This window comes from Limulus polyphemus, unplaced genomic scaffold, assembly GCF_000517525.1.
Source record: "Limulus polyphemus unplaced genomic scaffold, Limulus_polyphemus-2.1.2 Scaffold2555, whole genome shotgun sequence".
In the NCBI taxonomy this organism is placed as follows: domain Eukaryota; kingdom Metazoa; phylum Arthropoda; class Merostomata; order Xiphosura; family Limulidae; genus Limulus; species Limulus polyphemus.
The window spans coordinates 139,620-145,504 of record NW_013668165.1 but is presented as its reverse complement, the minus strand read 5'-3'; the positions used below and the strand labels follow the sequence as shown (position 1 = coordinate 145,504).

The 5,885-nt window shown below is 34.9% G+C and overlaps 1 protein-coding gene across 1 annotated transcript in view; it reads left to right on the top strand.

Annotated features, from left to right (window-relative positions):
* The first annotated feature begins 1,750 nt into the window (after positions 1-1,750).
* Positions 1,751-5,885, top strand: part of LOC106467288 (stearoyl-CoA desaturase 5-like) — a 17,417-nt gene continuing 13,282 nt past the window's right edge. Inside the window, exons 1-2 of the mRNA XM_013927623.2 lie at positions 1,751-2,074; positions 2,339-2,460. The gene's annotated coding sequence lies outside the window, so the exon portion shown is untranslated. The remainder of the gene's footprint in view (positions 2,075-2,338; positions 2,461-5,885) is intronic.

The window sequence follows — 5,885 nt, the reverse complement described above, 5'->3', positions numbered from 1 at the left end:
TTGAAACCCATCCACGAACATGCTCACCCTTACAGTTGGGGGTGGGGCGTTATAATGTTACAGTCAGTCTTACTTTTCGGTGTGAAAGTTTGTTTGTAGTTAAGCACAAAGCTACACAAAGAGCTATCTGTGCTCTGCCCACCACGGGTATCGAAACCCTATTTCAAGCATTGTGAGTCCGCATATATACCACTGTGCCACTGAGGAGCGGGTGGTAAAAGAGTAGGCAGTGGGTAGTGTTGACTAGATGCCTTTCCTGTGGTCCAACGCTTCTTAATTAGGGACGGTTCGCGCAGATACTTCTCGAGTAGCTTTCCGCGAAATTCAACAAACACCTTACCGCATACGTGAGTTATTCTATATAACTCTTTAGAAAGTGTTATTAAACACCTTTCTTATATAAAAAAAACAAAAAACATTCTGATATTTACAAAAATATTCTGATTTGAAAAGGCAGTGCCGAATTCGAGAGGAGACAATTCAATAGTACATGTTGTTCATATTTCTAACTTTGTTTAACCGAATATTTTTACTGTTACTTGTTGATGTTTACTAAATAACTTTGGTCGTTAACAGACTGTTCGGTATAACGACGGAGGTAAAAATGACACTATTATTAATACCAAGGGGGAAAAATTAATAAGCTTAAATAAAAATTCGAATCTATTTTAAATAGCAATCTCCCTCACCCACTCCGGAATCCAACTAGGCGCAACGTCTCCACTATCATACCGTTTTTTCATAAAATTCACAAGATATACATCAAAGAGTAGACACTTCGAAATAAACGCCTTACCGATCTGTTAAGAAACATTACAGTCAAAATAATTCTGTGATATATGAGACTGTTCATACTTTTATAAAGTTTAAAAATGTCTAAGGTATAAAGCATGATATCATGTAACATGCCCCCCCCCCACAGTGGCACAGCGGAATGTCTGCGGACTTACAACGCTAGAATCCGGATTTCGATACCCGTGGTGGGCAGAGCACAGATAGCCCATTGTGTAGCTTTATGCTTAATTACAAACGAACAAAAATCATGTAACGTATTGAACAATGCAATTAGATAACCATGAACCCCTAGGATCAATTCCCAAATTCCTTCTTATTGTACGACAACGCATTTTTTTGTAGTGTTTGTTTGTAATCAAGCACAAAACTACACAATGGGCTATCTGTGCTCTGCCCACCACTGGTATCGAAACCCGGATTCTAGCGTTGTAAGTCCGCAGACATACCGCTGTGCCACTGGGGGGCTTTTTTTGCAGTGACAAATAGTTTGCATGTCGTAATGAAAATAGTATTTTTTTTATATACCTTTAACATGATTTTACTTTAATTCAAAGTTTCCATTTTCGTTTATTACTATTGGCTACTGCAGAACCGCAAGTCTCTTGTAACGCATTGTTTTGGTACTGTGGAATAATTACTCTTTGGTTGCAGGAACGCAGAGGTTTACATACACCATTACTTAAATTAACAGTATTTCAAATATTTTATTATTCTTTATCCATAACCAATGAGAAATATCACGCCTTATATCGAAACAAACTCTTCTCACGCGGAAACACAGCACTGAATGGTCGAGATATAGTGTACCGATATCACGTGACCCTCTCCTCATTTCTCGTTATTTAATCTTTCGCAAGCTAACAAAATTGTCGGTTGCTAGTTTTAAATAGGCAAATAAATCGTAACTGTCAGATTACATTTTAAAAATAAAATGAAACAAAAACAAATAAGGAACCTTAGAGCAGGAGCACTATAAATATCATTTCCTTCAGAATACGCCACGTGCCGAAATCGTTTGACTAAGCTACAGTATCACGCCACAAGGCCTCGCTATTATCACGCCACTAACCAGGCATGCGTTCTACGTCAACTGCGCAGGCAATGTATTCTTACGTAGTGCAATTCTGAGATGGCTACCTGTTCTCTGGTGTCGTTACCGTTAGTTCCCGTAATTTTCTATTAGTATTAAAACTAAGTTATTGTAATTATTTTTATCGGCATGATAAAGGCAGAAGCAGGACTGAAGAAACCGTTGTAGATTGCAGATTCAACAGCTCATGTAGGTTTCTCGTAATCTAGATATTAAAAATAAAAGTTTAAAACATCAAGTGTTAATACTACTACTAGTATTAGTATAAAAAAACGCGTTAACTAGTGAATTAGCTTTGAATTATTTAGATATTTGTGCAAATATGAAGGTTATAGTATTTATATTGTGGTCATTTATAGTTTCATTGTCCAATAAACGTATGTTATAACTGTGTCATGTAAGTAAAGCATAATCACTAACCTTTGCTCAAGCTACCGGTTTATCAATAATCAGGGTGTCATTTTCTGGAAAAAGAAAGAGTGAGCGAGTTAAAGTCCTCTTGGAGACACCATTTAGGAACAACGGTCTTCGCAGACAACATTCGACAGAAGTTCAGTGAAGTGACATAGACTAGAGTAAGTTCACTTAAGTTAAACTAAGAGTAAGAAAAGCTTCTTTATTCATTCTGTTTTTGAATTTGATTGCTAGCGAGGGAATGAATTGTAGCTATTTGTACTTATAATTTTTGTATCTTTTATGCATATTTAATTTAAAAAGTTTGAAATTTTAAAATATACTTTTTAAATTTTAGATTTTACTTTGCTACGTCGAGTGTTGGAAACCGTGGAATACTTAACATATATCTAATAATAATATTTAAAATTAAAGAGATTTTTATTTACTTTATGAATAAATCCAATCATGCAAAAAATTAGATAGACTGCTATTAAAAATGTTTTTATGACATTATTTTAATTTTATAATTAAATCGTGGAAATTTAATGTTTAATGTGAATACCTTCGCTTTGGAGTAGAACTTCTAAGTTCTATTACTACTAGTACTGGTGCCAGACCTAGAAGTTAGATACTAAGGTAGATGCATGGACAACGACTGAATGTATTGTAATGTTTTCATATCAAATTAATAAAGATGCAATAAGAATTAATTACGAATTACAGACGCATCCTTTAGATCGCCTCTTCTTAACGTAAGATGCATAATAAATATCTTCTGACTTCTGTAATGAAAATGGAAACTTTTAATTTAGGTATTTACACCCACTGCGAGACCCCTGGAATAACTTTTCAACTTTCAGGTGAAAGACTTCTTTAATGAAGACCGCTGTGAAATATATTAAATAAAGTTTATATAGTAGCTTCATTCTGTCAGACAAAGTTTCATAGTTTCAGTGACAGTCTTTTTTTGATACCTTTTTCTTAAACACACTTAAGAAAACACAAACAGAAATTATTTTTATATTTTACTAATACTAGCTTAAGTACCGTTTATGGAGAAATCGTAGAGGCCCCTGGAAAGTGATATAGACTGGAGAGGAAAGATCTGAATACCGCACCCCCACTTATGCCACCCCCAAGTGATAAAGGCAAGAAAAACGTACACACAGACACCTCCGTTTTATGTATTTATATATTATACTTTCTACGTCATGTACCTTAGCAAAGCTACTGGCTCGCTGTCTTCACTCTGGACACTAGATCAAAAGTAGGGACAGCGGCTTAAAGTTAAAGCATTAAGAGCTTAGCCATAAATACAAACACAGAAAAAGTGGTTACTTCTGGTTATAGTAGCAAAGTTATGCAAGAAAAGCTAACATACGGAATAGGCTGAGATATAATAAATATATATATATATTCCCAAAACCCATACTACCTATCTAAAAACTCATTGAACAGATTTCTCTAGTTTGTTTTTTAATTAGTTTAAATAAGACAATTCAAACCAACAGTTGTAGGAAAATAAAACTAGTATTGAAATCGTTGAAAGGTTTTGGATTGAAACATAAATCATTAACATGGCATTCTTAGGTAGAATTGCCAAAGACAGTGTGTACATGCACAGGTTAGAAACACACAGACAGGGGAAGGTTCCATTTGCAGATTGTGTTATCACAGGTCTAGGAGAAATACACAACCAAGAGCACGTGATCTGAATCGATTGGAGCTGGAATGGAGAAGACAGATTGCTGCCTATTATCGCCCACTCACGTTAAAGAAGGGGGTGGGGGTATGACAATCGATTGCTCTATGTCATATAACATTTCAAATATCCACCTTACGTCCTTAGAGAAAAACGCGTGATTTAATAAATTATTTTAAAAAAAAATGAACGTAGAGGCACATTTACGAAGGAGTCGCTCCAGGTTAAAATTATTTAACTTGACAGATTTAAAAGATGTAAAATATGTGATCCTAAGGTTTTTTAGATTTAACTAGTTAGATATTTATTTTAGATGTAGAAATACTTCAAATATTAGAATTTTTCAACGTTCTCGCCTACATTTTCTACCCACAGTTCCACGGTAAAAACGAATTAAAATTGAGTATTCTACAGTTAATACTATTATCAAATACTTCTTAGTAGCCGTCGCTGGCTATTTTAGTAGAAAAGTGTAGGATAGACTAGATAAATAGAATTATTTTAAAATGTTGTATATATGGTAAGTTGAGTATTCACTTTGCGTTGTGAATGTGAGCAATTACACATTTCTACACTAATGATTTTAAACTGCTTGTCTATATACATGATGATTAAAAATGATATTAGTATCATGATAATGTTCTTTTAATCTATTATATAACTCTAAGTAACGTTTTCAAGACTGTACTGTCCTCTTCCTTAAGTAAAAAGTTATTACTTGACTTAGGAATCGTGGAGTTTTTATTTCATCGTATTTCTATGTCATACGGAAATTAATAGAATTTAAAATTAGGGCCTACTGAATAAAATGCTCGGCTGTGGATCAGATGGTCTATAGGTGTGTTAAAGTGGCGATCAAACACCACTATTCGATTAGAGTAGTCAAATAATTAACGGTAGGTACTGTTAACTGGTTGCCTTTTTGTTTGTTTGTTTGGAATTAAGCACAAAGCTACATAATGGATATTCTGTGCTCTGCCCACCATGGGTATCAAAACCCGGTTTCTAGCCTTCTAAGTCCGCAGACATACCGCTGTGCTACTGGGAGGCGACAGCAAACGTAGATAGCACTTGCAGAGCTTTTCGCTAATATTGGAAAGGCGAAATGTTTTCATGTTGAAATATACGTGTTCATAATTCAACTTTAGGTTTTAAGTCAATTATAAAGGGCCACTGGATACAAATCATGTTTTTAGCCAAGGTTTAGCGGCTCAAAGAACGGCTTTGTGTTTTTTTTATTGTTATATATATTTTTTTCAAGTACAAACTTTTAGCTCATACCTCCGTCATCTCTTGAACGATTTGAGATATAATTACAGTTTTGGACTCAGGAGGTCAAACCCTTTCGATTGATGTCTTTGACCACGCCCAAGGTTTCATAGATTAATATCATCTAATCCTGCCTAAAATAATTTCAATTTGAGGGTAGGCTAGTAGAGATCTTGATGTGTAATAAAATCGAACCGAGTATACGCGGGTCCGACGTTTGGAATTGCTGGCGCACAAAAGTATAGCTACTAAAAAGAGAGAAACAAAGGTCTCGTATATTAATTTACTTTAATCCTGCATAAAAGAATTTCAAGTGCCGCGGCTATTGAGGATTCCCTCTTGTTAGTGTTACATTTTTATAATACTGTTACGTCTCCGTTTGTTAATTAACTTTCCGTAACTTCGTTCCGACGAAACTTTAGCGACACAAGTTCTTTACTTTATAAAACTGGTTTATTCTTTCCGAATACAACTTTACGATACACTTATTTTCAACAATCGCGCTAAAACAAACGCTATATCAACGAACGTCAATAATACTTCTGACTGCAGTTCAATTACTCACTATCTTCACATACACATTCCATTATTCTCCCGTCACGTTGTCCCCCTCTTTTATATATCAGACTACCC